The 15,783-nt window shown below is 39.8% G+C and overlaps 1 protein-coding gene across 1 annotated transcript in view; it reads left to right on the forward strand.

The window, feature by feature from the left end:
- peak1 (pseudopodium-enriched atypical kinase 1) overlaps window positions 1-15,783 on the forward strand; it is a 103,377-nt gene that overhangs the window by 27,618 nt on the left and 59,976 nt on the right. The window lies entirely within an intron of this gene.

Genomic DNA, 15,783 nt, shown 5'->3' on the forward strand with positions numbered 1-15,783 from the left:
TACTGGTGTTTTTATAAGTCATGTTTGACTTTTCTGAATAGTTGCTGGGATGCTTAGAACTCGAATTGCACTGCTGGAAATAGTTTATTTTGATACACCTGCTGTTTTCTTTGCAAATTTGCATCATAGGATTGTTTTTTTGTTTTTCCTGCAGTATATAAAAATTGGTGTATCTCCAAAATAAAACTATGAAGACACTCAAAATAAATCCCCTGTTGTTGTAAACTATTTTTTGCATTTAAAGCTTTGAGGGATAAACCTCTTAAATTTCTCCAAGTAGAAATATATGTAAAAAAACAAAAACAAAAATGATTTTCAAATTTTTTTTGTAGTTTATTGCACTTTTTTGCAATTAATGTAGTTACTATGGACTTAATGCATACATATTATTAAAATATGGGCTATAACAGTTGTATTGATGTATAGCAACTTGAAATGCTCCCAATGGAAAGATTGTTGTCATAATAATGATTGCCATCGAAATAATATTGACTGAGGGTCGACCTCCACCATTAATGCTTCCAGTCAAAAAAATCTGTATTAAAGAGATTTACACAAAGCATATAGTTTGGAGATCATTGATTCTCTCTGCAAAGTTAACTGTCAGTGTTAAGATTTGTAACTGCAGGCCACGCTGGCAATTTAAGTGAATAGCCAGAGGCAAACTAAAGTATTTAAATGAATATGAAACTTTTGTCAGAGTGATAAAAGCTGCTGCATTGATCACAAATTCTCATTGATCGTGAAAGAAGGTTCCACGTCTGCTGTGAAAGAAGTAAATTCCTCTGTTGCACCTCATAAATGCTAATATTATGATTGTTTCCTTCGTGTGTCACAAGGTAATAACTTTCCCTCCATGGATTGATAGCCTGTCCCCTTTCTTTAGAAATGGTGTGTGTTACCTCTTGCCAGGAGGCCCACAGAGCCAAATCTGTCTTCTCATGCCAAATGGCCAAAGTGAAATTAGATTTTAGAGCTTGGCAGGGATACAGGGGAGAAACTATTTTAGAAGAGAAAAGTGGGACAGGGTTAAAAAAATTGACCAGAAATATAATATCTCATTCAGTATCCCATCAAGGTGAAAAAAACAACTATAACTTTGATATAAATATAAATAACTTTGAGTGAAATAAGATATAGTCTAGAGTAAGCGTTACAAAAAAGTGAAAGTGATTTCAGAACTATGACCAGTCTATAGAGCAGAGCAGGAATGATTGCAGTTGTATTCATGGAGAGTGCTTTCATGAAGGAAGATGAGGCAAGTAGCTTACACAGATGTTACTGTCATAGATTGTGTCTATGATATAGATTAATGCAAGTCTGATTTTGATGGTGATATTACATCTAGTTAGTAGAACAGTAAATAAGCATGACTGTGACAAGCTTTCCTCCCCTATTTACCAACTTTTTCTTCACCCTGTCCTAGTTTAATAGAAATACCCCCTCCTCCCACTCCGTTTACTTATCTGCTACTGTTTGGATAGCCCAGGTTGAACTTGTCAAGAACACCATACTGTAAGGATCAGTATTTTGAGGGTTTAACAAGGAAGACTAAATGGAAAACTAACATCAAAAATAGCGGCGGGCTTATATTTGAGAGATATCGTGGTGCATGGGGCATGCCTAATTTCCTCATTAATTCAGTTCAAGGATCATTAGTCGCAGTTCTGTGCTAAATGTAGAAGCAGCAGCTCACTCGCCAGCTTTGTTTTCTTCACGCAGATACGCATTTGACTTAGTATCTGTGGCTTGTAGCGCTTTGCTGTATTTTCTCACATTTTTGTCAGGAGTAAAGTGCCAATGCAGCGTCTAGAAGTGTGACTCACCTATTAAAGAGTCAATTTCAAACGATTATGGTCATATGACAGCTCTTAAGCTCATCATGACTTTTAAATGGGTAAAAATTTACCGCAGTCCACAGCGGCGTTGTTATGAATCCCCACACCAAAAACCTGTCAGGTTGCAATGTGATCTGGCTTTTAAAGCCTTCATCGCCTGATCCGTGGTTCAGGCTGTGGCGTCCTGTTGCTGCATGTTTCTTACAAGCTCAGCTGTTGATGGAATGCAAGGCTGGTAGAGTTGAAATATTTTCTCTGCAGACTGGCATTCATGTGTGAGCAGCATCAGAGTGCATCACTCCAGGCTCAGAATGAGCATATACAGGGGCTTTAGCAATGTTCTAACAAAGGTAGTGGTATAAGTTGTTTGCAACTTATCCAACTTTAGACTTATAAGTTGGATAATATAATGATCTGAGGCAGTATTTCTAAAGTGCTTATCCTTTGTATACTAATGTAATACTAAAAATGGATGAGAAGACAGCGTTCTTAGCTAGCCTGTCTATCGTCTTGACGTAAACACATGTAATGCGATTTTCTTTTACTCTGTTTGCCTACAGCACGGCTCAAATTCATGATCCTGCTCTTGCTGATCAGCAGCATAACTACTACTTACTTGTCTCGTTATTTGGTACCTTGTGAGCGTTACGAATTACACTTCAAAGAGCTAATTTGGGCCTGACATCCTAAAAATAGAAGTGAGCAGCACAGGGCTATAAAAACACAGCAGGGCTTGCCTTTGCTCACTCTTATAATGACTTCATTTCTATGCATTGGAAGCAGCACTGATGGATTTTGATGTCTTGCTGCTTCTTGTGAGGGCTCAGTCATCACATTTCTAGCGCTCATCATAAGGGTGAAGTATTCTGCTTGAAGGCAGCCATGTGACTTTTTAATGAGCATTCAGAAAGTGACATAATGACGCGCCTTCTCAGTGCTTTTCACCTCAGCTGTCGTCCTTCTCCCTTTTATGGAATAAATATCCATTCCTGTTTAAATGTCACAGGCAGACTGAGTTTTTATGGCATGAAGAATTCCGAGTGATAGCAGAGATTATGCATTACTCCATTTATTAAACTCGCACTGCAAACTTGGCACTTTTCAGCAAGATTAGTTTGAGTTTGTTTGTGCTTTGGAACATTTGCATCTCCACAATTACCTCTCTGTTTTAGCAGACCCGCTCTAATCTTAAACATTTATTTTTGTGATTCATTATTTGACTATTGTGGAACCGGTGATTCTAAATTGCCCATAGGTGTGAATGTGAGTGCAAATGGTTGTCTGAGTCTCTGTGTTAGCCCTGCGTCAGATTGGCAACCTGTCCAGGCTGCATCCTGCCCTCCTGCCCAGTGGTAGCTGGGATAGGCTCAAGCACCCCCCACGACCCTGATAAGCATAAGCGGAAGAGAATGGATGGATGAATATTTGACTATTGTGAAAGTGTTGTCTCAACCCCACATTTCCAGACACTCAGAGGAGGAAGTCTGGCCAAATGATGACATGAGTCAATCTGTTTCAGTTTCTTAAGAGTAATAAATAATAGTCGTTAGTGGTAACTTTCGTGAATATGAATATTTCTCTCACTGTAATTTGAAGCAGTTTTTAGAAGAACTTTTGACAGAACATGGCATTTTTCAGAGGCTACAGGTGTGTTGTGGTGACTCTGCCTTTTCTAGCCACCTAAAAGTGAAACACCAATGCACTGCATGGTGGAATTAAAGTGGAATTTTCTTTTCTCCTACTGGGAAAATATGCACTCCAGCACTTCTGAGGAGTTTGAATTGAGCATTTACGGTCAGTTGTGCAGGTGTGCCGGGTGCAATTTGCTAAACCATCACAAAATTAGCATTGAGTAGTTTATTGATGCAGATTTCATTTTCTTTTTGCCATGTGTTACTTTAATATGGATCCTACAACCAGTTTTATAATAGAGGCCGAAGATCTGCACATCTAGGACAATATGTCTTTTATGGCGCATATAACAGTTCCACTTTCAGTACATCTGTTCAACTGCTTGTTAACTCAAGTAAAAAATTAGCCAATCACATGACTGTAACTCAGTGCATTTAGGCATGGTCAAGATGATCTGCTGAAGTTTAAACCGAGCATCAGAATGGGCAAGAAAAGAGAATTAGGGGACATTTTCAGGTTTGGGTTTTTTTTGTTTTCTTTTTTTTTTCATTGTTGGTTCCAGACGGGCTGGTCTAAGTATTTCAGAAACTGCTGATCTTCTGGGATTTTCCCACAGACCCATCTCTAGGGTTCACAGAGAATGGTCAAAAACAAAAAAAAAATATCCAGGATGTGGTGGAACGGGAGATTCGCCTGATGGACGTGCAGCCAGGAAATCTGCAGCAACTGTGTGATGCTATCGTGTCAAATGGTATCAAAATCTCTGAGGAATGCTTCCAGCACGTTGTTGAGTCTGTGCCGCAAAGAATTAAGACACTTCTGAAATAGCTCAGAAGCAGCAAGGTGTACCTAACAAAGCCTTGCAATGAAACTATGGAGGTTCACTGCCACCCATCCTCAAGTTCCAGAGGGAAGACTATGTGTAATTAGGAAATTGAAGAAGACACATGGTGCAATACAGGCTAAATAATATGAAACAAGGCTCCTGTTCTTAAATGTCTGCACTGTACTGTGCTATGTTTTACTATTCCCCCCTCGTTTCTTCATTCCTCCGTTTGCCATTTCTTTGTATTTTTCTAATTTTTATGTCGATTAGCTTTCTGCCCTATGTCTGTCTGCCTTTTTTGAGTCTCTTGCTCCATGTGTGTGTTTGTCTGTCTTAGTGGGCCCTTCAGAAGTTCTTATCACGTATTTGGTCTAACACAGGTCCTCAGAGACCTGCTGCAATCAGCTAGAGCAGGAAGCCAACATGAGCCTGCTCTGCAGAGAGCATTATTCTGCACTTAACAATCATGACCTATTCTTCCCCTTTCCTGTTATCCCTCCCTCCCCTCTTCCTCTCGTTCACCTCTCCCGACTGTTGTTGCTTTGAGTGTTAGTATCAGTGTGAAATGTGCCCTTGTTGTGGAAGTTGAGAAGAAGGATGCATTTCCAGTGACTGATTTCTCTGAAAAGTAACGGCATGTAGGAAAACAAAGTGTTTTACTAATGCGCAGAAATGAGAAATTCTGTGGGAGGGAGATCTAAACAAATCAGGAGGGTTTGACTTCAGATAATGACAGCTCGTTTACACTTTTCTGTTCTGAAGTTTTTTGTGAATAACAATACTCTGTGCATGTGCATCTTTAGTATGGGCTTGTCAGCAAGTACAGACAACAAAGCATGTGCTGGTTTTTTTTGTGACAGCATGTTGCTGGCTTTTTGTAACACTGAATAATGTCACATGACTATGATGATAACATGGGTTTCAAAGCCTCTGTTATTGTCACAACAATAGGCCTACCATCCTTGTATTTTGTAGGTCCGTCTCTGTCTCTCTTTGTCCATTATCTTGTACCAAGTCATTAGCAGCAGATGCTACAAGTCCTGAAGTTTGCAAGGTGGATTCTGCATGGATTTGACTTGTTATTCAAACCTATCCCGCAGATGTCAATGATCAGGGGACTTTTAAGGTGAAGTCAACACTTTGCACTTTTTGTCATGCTCCTCCAGCCCTTTGTGAACAGTTTTTATGGTGTGACGGGGTGTATTATCTTGCTAAAAGAGGTTGCTGCTGCAATCAGGTAATGCTGGTGCCATAAAAGGAGTGTACTGTATGTGATGTCCAAAAATGTAAGATCCTGCACGGTAAAGTAAAATCCACATGAATGCCATGAACTAAGGTAAAAATATATTTCTAAGCGTGTCACCGACTTGCCTTTTTCCCCACAGTGAATAACGATGTGATCTTTTCCCAGCCTAAGCTATGCAAATGTATACCCACCTTCCACATAGTGCTTTATCAGACCAGGCCACTTGCTTTCATTTTCCTGGGTGCCTAATTCTCCGTCACTTTTTCAGTTTGTTTTTTCACGAGTCAGTCTTGATGGGTAGACTTGTATCTACTACCTGACTATAATTGTCTTGGTCCAAGATGATTCGCTTTCTCACAGCCGGTCCAGATATCGCAATTACTGTTGAGAGATACACCGGGAAAAAAAAGGCTCTGGTCACTGATCAGAGTGTCTTTGATTGAAAGATATTACTTCTGTCTTTAAGATATATGGCTGTGGAAGTTTAGTGAACGTTGTCACCTGTGGAAGAAATTGATTCTACATGTAAATACTTTATGCAACATTGTTATTTATTGTCATTTATTTTATGTAATTGAATTGCATTGGATTGTACGGATTCTGCACTTTTTAAATGCATATTAAATCAGATTGGGAGATCAGTGCTAATATCCATTTCTAATGCTATTCTGTTTCTAGCAGTTGAGCTGACTCTTTGATTGAGAGTCAGCTCTAACACACTTCACAAGTTTCTTTCCACACAGAACAGATGAGATCTTGAATAGCAGACAGACAGACTTCACCTCGCAGATTTGGAAAATGTTTTATCCTGCACTATTTTGGAAAGTGAATTATAACCAGACATGCAGATAAAAATATACTAAATAAAATGTGAATAAACCTTCACTCAAGACTTACTTTTGGGTGTTTTGCAGAATGTGCAGTGACATGATAGACTGTTTCCATGTTTATTGGATTGCATTTGGCAGATTCTGTATTGTATTCCGTGAGAGAGGAGGGTATAGATTTTTTCTAACCAGATAATTGATCAAATTCCAGTAAACAATGGTAATATGACAGAGGAGACAAGCTTCAGAAAATGCTTAATATTCAATTTACCAAAAAGTTGATTCTGGTCATCTGGACGTAGCGTTTTCAGTGGGAGAAATTTTTCATCACTCATCCAAGACTTCAGAAATTGTCTTACCTTTTCACGTAAATTGCCTCCTTGACTCCGCGCTCAAACCAGCGTTCCTCCCTGTCCAGGATGTGTACATCCTCATCATTGAAAGACTGTCCACTGGCCTGTAGGTGTAAATAGACTGCAGAGTCCTGGCCTGATGAGTTAGCTCTTCTGAGTTGTGCCATCCGATTACCCAAGGTTGTTTGGTTTCGCCGATGTATAAATCACGCCAATCCTTCTTGAACTTAACAGCGTACAGAGACCATCTCTGAATTGCAGAGAGGGCCTAAGTTTAAATCTTTCAATATCTTATAATGCTGTTAGTGTTGCCATTTCCAATCTCTCTGTTAATGCTACTCATGGCCAATGGTCTTGATCAATGAACAGTGGTTGTTGATCAATGCACTGACAATTAGCATATTTAATGATCAAGAAACTGACCTCACAGCATGTTGTTCGTCAGTGGTGTTAGTTTCAGTAATTGTGTCAAGGTACTGTTCATAAGGTTGGGGAAACCTGCAGTCAGCTGAGACTGAAGAAGAACTTGGATGAGTGACGAAACGTTTCTCCCACTGAAAACGCTGCGTCCAGATGAACAGAATCAACTTTTGGGGATTTCCTTACCTGGATGATTAAGCATGCATTAAGACAATATTGAATTTATATTTTTGAGACAATCTCTCCTCTAGCTTAATCTTTTCAAAGTTACTCTGTACCCTTTGGATTCCCCCTCCTTTTCTCATAGGCTCTCATTGTTTCCTTGAAAGATAATGGGGTTTTAAGCTGTTTCCCATTTATGCGTACTTAAACTCTGACTTTATGGTCACAGATTGGTATTGCACCATTTAATCACTCTTAGAGCTTTATGTTCTGTACTCAGGTTAGGCTATCAAATATCCCCGTCTTGAATATTTTATGACACGATGCCTTCCTCTTGCTCAGGGAAATGTGTCATCTGAGCTAATCTGTAGTCGTTGCCTTCTAACACTGTCCTTCCCCCTTAAAGCACGAGGGATTCAGTGGGTTTTGTCGCCAATGGCCATGTGAAATAAGATAAGATAAGATAAGATAAGATAGAACTTTATTAATCCCTCGGGTGGGTTCCTCTGGGAAATTCGACTTCCAAAAAGCACAGCAACGACCGAAGTTACAGTTACAGAATTGTTATATATATATATATATATATATATATATATATATATATATATATATATATATACACACACACACACACACACACACACACACACACACACACACATATATATAAATACAGAGACAAATATAAATAAAATATACAAAGGGGATAAATAGAATAAATAGGAATAAAAAATAAAAATACAAGTGAATTGCACATTTCAAGTATTGAGTCTATTGCACTGTTGACTATTTACAAAAAGTATTGCACAAGGTATTGTACAGTGAGGTGAAGAGGCACTACAGCTTAGTTGTTCCCCCCTCCTTTGTCCTCCTGTTTCCCCTCCCTCTCCCCTCCAGAGAGGAGTTAAACAGTTTGATGGCGTGTGGGACAAAGGAGTTTTTAAGTCTGTTAGTTCTTGTCTTGGGGAGAAGCAACCTGTCACTGAACAGACTCTTCTGATTGTTTATGGCCGTGTGCAGAGGATGCCCAGCATTGTTCATAATGTCCATCAGTTTCTTTAATGTCCTTTTCTCTGCCACTGTCACCACAGTGTCCAGCTTCATGCCGACCACAGAGCTAGCCCTCCTGATCAGTTTCTCCAGCCTGGATGAGTCCTTCTTTGCTGTGCTGCTCCCCCAGCACACCACAGCATAGAAAAGTACTCCAGCAACCACCGACTGGTAAAACATCCTCAGGAGCTTCCTGCAGATGTTAAAAGACCTCAGCCTCCTGAGGAAGTACAGTCGGCTTTGGGCTTTTTTATACAGGTGCTCTGTGTTGCATGACCAGTCCAGTTTATTGTCCACCCACAGCCCGAGGTACTTGTACTTGTTGACCACCTCCACCTCCTCCCCCTCTATCTGAACCGGCAGTGGACCTTCTCTGGACCTCCCGAAGTCCACAACCAGTTCCTTAGTCTTTGAGGTGTTGAGTTGCAGGTGGTTTGTGTGAAATATTCATTTCAATTAATTTTCAGTACTCTTACTACTTTTCAGTACTACTGTACAGTGGCTTGTGTGGAGTTGAATTACCTCAAAAATGATGTACTAGTGGCATATATGAAATGTAATGCAATATAATAATTTTCTCAGTTCAGAAAAACTGAGAAAGGTTATATGAGACATGGTGTGGTAATACAAATCATGAGAATCTAAGCACAAGTATGAATTGATTTTCCTTAGAAAAATCTAAACCATTTCTGAATTAAACAAGTATTAGTGAAATCTTTCAGGGTTGCATATAGTGGCAAAAACAATTCAGTACTTTGCTGCTATCGCTTTTAGTCACCCAGCTCCCCAAGCTCAACCTCTCTGATGCAGAAGCCCTTTCATATGCTTTGATCCTGTTAATAATTATTATCCATGGAGCTGAAGAAGAAAAGCAGAATGGAAAAGCAAAGAATGTTGCAAACTGATAGGCACATACGGGGGTTTCGGGAGGGGGTGGGTGAGGCTGGGAATGTTTTCAGGGATCGGAGTTTCAGCCCTGCGTTTTCCTTTCGCAGACATTTTCAGCGATTATGAAAAAGCAGAGAACGGCTCAAAGACGTCATCTGACGTGATCCTATGCCAAAGGGTGACATTCCTGCCACAGATAAACAGCTGTGGAACTTGAAACATATTTTTCCTGTTTTCACATACAGTGTAGAAAAAAGAATACTGTTGCTGATGCTTAAATGCGCCCTCCATACCATACATATTCTCCTATCGCTCATGTTGTTTTTGGATGAATTCTTAGTGGCCTTGCTTTATCTCATCCACGCCATCCATCATTGTTGGAAGATGTTTGCCTCCTGGGCTGGTTCCCTATCTGGAGTGGCTCTGGATGGGCTCAGAACAGAACTGGAATGAAGATCCCTACTGGCCTACTGGCAGCAGTGAGAAAGGAAAGCACAGGGGGTGAGAGCAAGCCAAGAAGCTCAACTGTTTCTTCGTCCTTCTCGCTCTACTGGGGTTGGAACATTTTTCCATTCCTCCATAGTTACTGCAATTCATACCAGACTGTTGATATTCATTTGTATCTTATAACATCACTTCAGCGTGTAGTTCCTGTGCCATATCATGCTCAGTGCAAGGATAGAGTACAATTAATCTGATACTTTAAATAATAATAAAAAAGATGGTTAAAATACTATAAACTACAAGACTGCTGGGCTTTTTTTTTTTGTCTATAGTACTACAAGAAAGTAGTGCTAGTTCTGTCTTGATGTTATATTATAAAGTCCCCCCCCTACAGAAATTGGAGGGATTATAGAGCCTGTTAGCCACAGGGAGAAAACATCTCCTGTAGTGTTAGGGTGATGAGTCTTTTTCCTCGTGTTCATTGTGTCTTACCAGGGAGCCATGAATAGGATGAGAGGAATTGTGCCTGATGCTGAGAAGTCTCTTGAGTATACTCCCCTCAGACACATCCACCAGAGTCTCTAGTTAAGCTCCAAGAAAAGAACCAGCCTTCCTGATGTGTTAAAGTCTGTTGGCATCAAATACTTACGGCCCCCTGTCTGAGCACACAGCTGCATGAAAGGCCACACTCGTCTCCACGGAGTAATACATCATATGCAACATGATCCTGCTGGGGTTGAAGGTTCTAGCCTTCTCAGTAGAGGAAGTCGACTCTGGCCCCCCTTTTATATATTTTTTAGTATTCCTCAAACCTTTACTGGGGCCATGACTGAAAAAAAAACTAAAGGGCTTCATGTTTTTACTGAGACAGAATTATTTTATACAGGAATTCTTTGGTGAAATACACCACAATAAGACAAAGAGCTGAACCTGTTATTCACAGAGTGGGTACCCCCACAGATTCCCCTTGCTGCCACTGTTGATTGACGAGACTGTAATGCAGTGGGACACACTAATCTATAACAGCATCTCACACTCCATTGGATGGAGATGTGAATTTTCAGCAGACCTGGGAATACATCACTGCCTCACCAAATCCCATCAAATCATGACTCTGGAATGTCAGAAATTGCCAAAAAAATAAATAAGAGAGATTATGAGATTCAGTCCACCCTTTCTTCTATACGCTCAAGAGAAACATGTACACATAACTAACAGAGCCAAGCCATGCCTTAGCCCCTCCCTCTTTTTTCCCTGAAATTATTGATTGATAGCTAAACCTTGTTATTCACTGTGCTGTTAAAATAGACTTTATGATCCAACAACTCAATAAAAAAAAAACTGATTTATTCAGGTGGTGGGTAAGTTGTCATTGAGAAAAAGAATGTGTCATGGCTCACATCCATCACCTCTTTTATTGCTGCAACACAACATGTAAAAATGAAGTCATTATAGTGACAAATCTGTGATCGCTTGAGTCTTTCCGTCTGGAAACTGGGCAGCTGATGGTGAAGGACAGAGCGATGGATGATCCAGTTTTGCCCCCCCCCCCCGCACACAAACATGAAGCTATATGAGGATGACGAAGCGGGAGATGTGCAAACTTGCGAGGGTGGTGATGAAAAACAGCTGTTAGGGAAGGACGGTGTTTGCGTGTGAATACACACATGACAGCAATATTTATGCAAGTAGCAGCTCCTCACATACAAACACAATGTTCGCATATGAAAGGCGGTAAACCTTAATGGCAGGTTGGCCATACATATAATGGTGTCTAACCACAGGCATTTTTCTTGGAAACCGTTTAACATCAAATATGCTCACAGGCTGGTTTACAGGACTTTGCAAAAGTCTTGAACCACTCCTTCTTTCTTAATATTTCAATTTGAAAACAGGATTTACTGAAACGTGCAAACAAAAATGGAAATGCAGCATATAAGGTGAAACAGACTTTGTACAATTCAAACATGTTGGAAAATCAATATTTGGTAGAACCACCCTTATACTTCAATACAGTCCAAACTCTCTTTGACAAGCTTTCTTGTAGTTTCTAAAGGTAGTCTTCAGGAAAAGTTTTTCCGACTTCTTGAAGGATATCCCAGAGCTCTTCTTTGGATGTTGGCTCCCGCTTGTGCGGCTCCCTGTCGAGATGATCCCACAATGCTAGTAACTGCTACCTGCTAGAAACAAAGTGCCTAAAGATGCCATTTAAAAATGGTTCATTACCGAGTTGCCTGTTATACATAGAGACAACACTGGTTTCATCCCGAGAATAAGGTGCCTTTTTTATGTTTGAATGATTCATAGGGTAAAGTTAAGTTGCTCAAAATATTAAAAAAAAAAAACATGGAAAAAGAGAGAAGAAGCAGTCAATGTCCAAAGAAAAATAGACTTTCAGAAAGCCTCGAGAACTATTGCTCAGAAGCACTTTAGCAAATGACAAAGTCTGGCTCCTCGGAAGGAAAATGTAAAGAAATGAGGTGTTCCTTAAAACTTATACTATAAAGTATTTTAGAGTATAACAGTTAGATTCAAGAGTCACTCGATATTCTGAACTTGGGAGTACATCTGCTTTAAAATATAGAAACAAAAAAATCCAGCATATTAGAACTTTGTTGTTTTAGTTTCTGTAACATTTGAAAGAAAAGGGAAAAAGGAGGTTATTGGAAGCTTTATACAGTAAAGGCAGGTCAGATTCCCTTACAAGTATTAATCGAACAAGCATTCGTCAGGATGACATTTGATGACCCCCCTTGTACCTATAATGATAAAATGGCCAAAGACAACTTCTGATGGAAACTCAGTCATTTTATTTAATAAACAGGCCTGAAATGTGATAGAAGCACTCTGTGTTTGAACACGTTCAGAAAAAACCTTCAAAAGTTACTCCTAGTAGGCTTTCAAGGGATAATGAGTGCCGTTATCGGCTACAATGAAGAGCAATTGGAAAAAATATATATATCACCAAGTGTTATCTTAGCCATATTTTAGTTCTTAGATCAGCAATACTTTCTTAGAGATATCTTTAATCTAATGCATGAGATAGAGGAGCGTCAGTGACCTTAAAGGCTTCAAAGGCCTCCTGCTCGATTCAGATTTTTTTTTCTCCTTTTTTTCTTCTTTTTTTGTGAGAGTGGTTAATTACTGACAACTCTGTGGCTCAATTTCATTTATAATCTTCTGTCCTACTGGCTCCATTCCTGGCTTTATCATTTTGTTTTTTATTTGCCTTCTCTGCACACCATTACTTCAGCGACCAACCTTTGAAATAAAGCCTAAGAATTGCCAAGGCTGAGTTTTACTTGGGTTTCCTCCTTTCCACTTTCAGTTTTAATATTTACGGATTATTAATCTCATGATAAAGTGCATGCCATAAAGTACATATTTCAGTGACAGCTTAAATCCTATCCACACTGTAACCCATTGTAAAAATGTCTACAGCTGTTCTAATTTCATAAAATACGTTCCAGTTTTTGTCTCTCTTTACAAACAATGCCCTTGTTGGTCCTTAGATTGATCTAAAAATTCACCCTGGCCCTTGAATATAAAAGGCATAAGGTCCAGATGTGAGCACAGATGATGGGTCCCTGTAGACCTCACCACATCAGCTGCCAACTGCACTGACATCTGCATGCAGAGTACCTTTTGTGGTCAATAGGAAATGGCCTCTTTAAGCTAAATTAGTAGCGCTGTGCCATTGAGACTAAACACTGGAAAAAGCTGGTAGGAAACTGTCTCTCTTACAAACATCATATAAATGGTGAGGAACGTTCAGTCAGAATTCTCAGCTGTTTTTGCTTTTAAAACAGTCATAGCGTCCATTTTATTTAAACTGTCTTGCAAGTCTCACAAAAATGAGTTACTGTGGAGGCAGCACTGCAAACTAGGGATTTGGGCGATGGAATATACTGATGGGTTGGGACTCTTGAGTCGCTGACGTGTTGATGGCCGTGCTGAAGACTTCCCATTCTTTTGACAATATTTGACTTGGCAAGGAACGTTGAAGTAAAAGCAACTGGTTACCTTGTCACAACCCCTAAAGAGAAACCAGTGGTAACATGATCTTAGCGTGGGTGTTTGCTTTTTGCTGATTGAGTAGACATTTTGTGTATTACTTGAAGATTGAGGGGAGTTCACTGCGCTGAGGCGGGGTCAGTGGTTATGGCCTTGCAAAGTTGAATAATTGGAGAAAATTGAGGCATAATTTTTTTTTGCTTTTCGCTGTATTTTGCAGTGGGTGCATTGGTTAATTTCATCAGCCAGAGGTCTGACACATGTTCAGTTTTACAGTTTTCCATTACTCAAGGCATGCCATGGTACTTTGGAGGAACGTTGTTAGGCCGAGGAGCCATGCTGATGCATTTCTTTGAGTTATGACAGATTTTCTTTATTATGATTGAATGTGAGAAAAACTGAAACATGTTCTTAGCATTTATTTTTCTTAAAGCTTCTCAGACTGTTTATCACCTGCTTTATACACTATAAAGAGAGTTTCTTTAAAAATATAGATATTATTTTTAAATGTTATGCAATGGTGTGCTGGTTTAACCCACTTGAAATTGAATTGCACTGTATGTAGCCTGTAAACTAAAATGAGTTTGACACCCCTGTCATAGCTGTCGGGTGGATAATCGCTTTTCTGGACCTAGAAATGAATTTTCAAATAAAAGCATGCAGATATTGTATGTCATGTATATATCAAGTTTGAGGTTTTTGCCAAAGGGCCTGATGTACTTAAGGCTACTGCTTGTGAGGAAATGGGTTTCAAGTTTGACTTCGAATAATTATCCATAGCTTTGAATCATCAGAAGTTATTTTATTTTTAGTCAATGTAAGGAAGACACTTTGCTATAGTTTTACTGCAAGTAATATAACAAAAAAAAGTTGCTCATACTTTGGCAGAACATTTTTAGTAGGCTTCTGAAACCTTGGGACACAGTTGCTGTCCTACCTCTGTACTCTAATCCACCGATGAAATATAAACTTGGTAAGAAAATAAATCTTATCCTGTTGCAAAGCCTTTTTTTCCCCTTAAATTGTGCCATATTTGGAACGAAAATGCATTTATGGGTTGAGCAGCAGAGTTGAGTATGTGGGTAGCACTCATGAAAAACTTGCCAAATCTTCTCTGCCAATCCCAAACAGCTTATTATGCTACCGACTCTTGTTCTGAGCTCCTGGTGCCCCAGGTGCTGCTAATCAGGTGCCTGTGAGCATGGGCCGTACTACAGCTGTCAGTTGGTGTCTGCTCCAGGCATGTCATGCTATGATCTAGACAGGGCCTGTGCCACGGGAAAACTTCAAGCTGATTATCTGCCAAACCAAGTTGTTTTGTTGGCGTAAGTCCTAGTACCGTCTCCAAGTTCCATATAGGATCCTGTCAGACAAAGTGCATGTCCTAAGAATGAGACATCAGAAAAGGACAGTTTCCTCACCCTGTCAGCATGTAGGAATCTGCCACAACTGCCCTTCACTGTCAGTCCCATTTGCGGTGGTGTCGGCAAACTAAAAACATGAAGGGAAGTTATGCTCAGCAACGAGTCCAGATTCTGCCTACAGCAGCCGGATCATAGGATCAAAGTTTAGAGAAGACGCAGAGACCATTATGCTCATTCCTGCACTGATAGGGTGACAGTTTTTGGTGGAGGCAGCGTGATCGTGTGTTGACCAAACTGGTAACCAGCATGAGGAGGTGGTGCCAGGCTGTTGTGGCTATGTATGGTTCTTCCACATGCTGCTGAGGCTTGCGTTTGTTAAATACATAAACTATAAATTGCCAGTGTTTCTTCAGGCTCCAATCTAATAAACACTAAAGAAATAGTCAAACACCGATTCCCTCACTTTTTGTCCTAAGTTCTTTTTGTTCGTTGTTATTTTGTTTCAATATGGCTTATTTAACTGACCTATTAATACATTTTATAGAAACTGAGGCGACTGGAGGTCGCCAAATTCTCAGGACACTGAAAAGTCGTACTCTTCTGCGTTACTGATTTCCTTCACTGGTTCATGTCTTTTAATATTTTATAGTACTTGTTTAGAGTGGGGAGATCACTTTCACAGTCTAGACTCATTCACTATACAAACCGTTTGGCTACTG

This window comes from Aulonocara stuartgranti (genome assembly GCF_965226115.1).
Source record: "Aulonocara stuartgranti genome assembly, chromosome: 7".
NCBI classification, from domain to species: Eukaryota; Metazoa; Chordata; class Actinopteri; order Cichliformes; family Cichlidae; genus Aulonocara; species Aulonocara stuartgranti.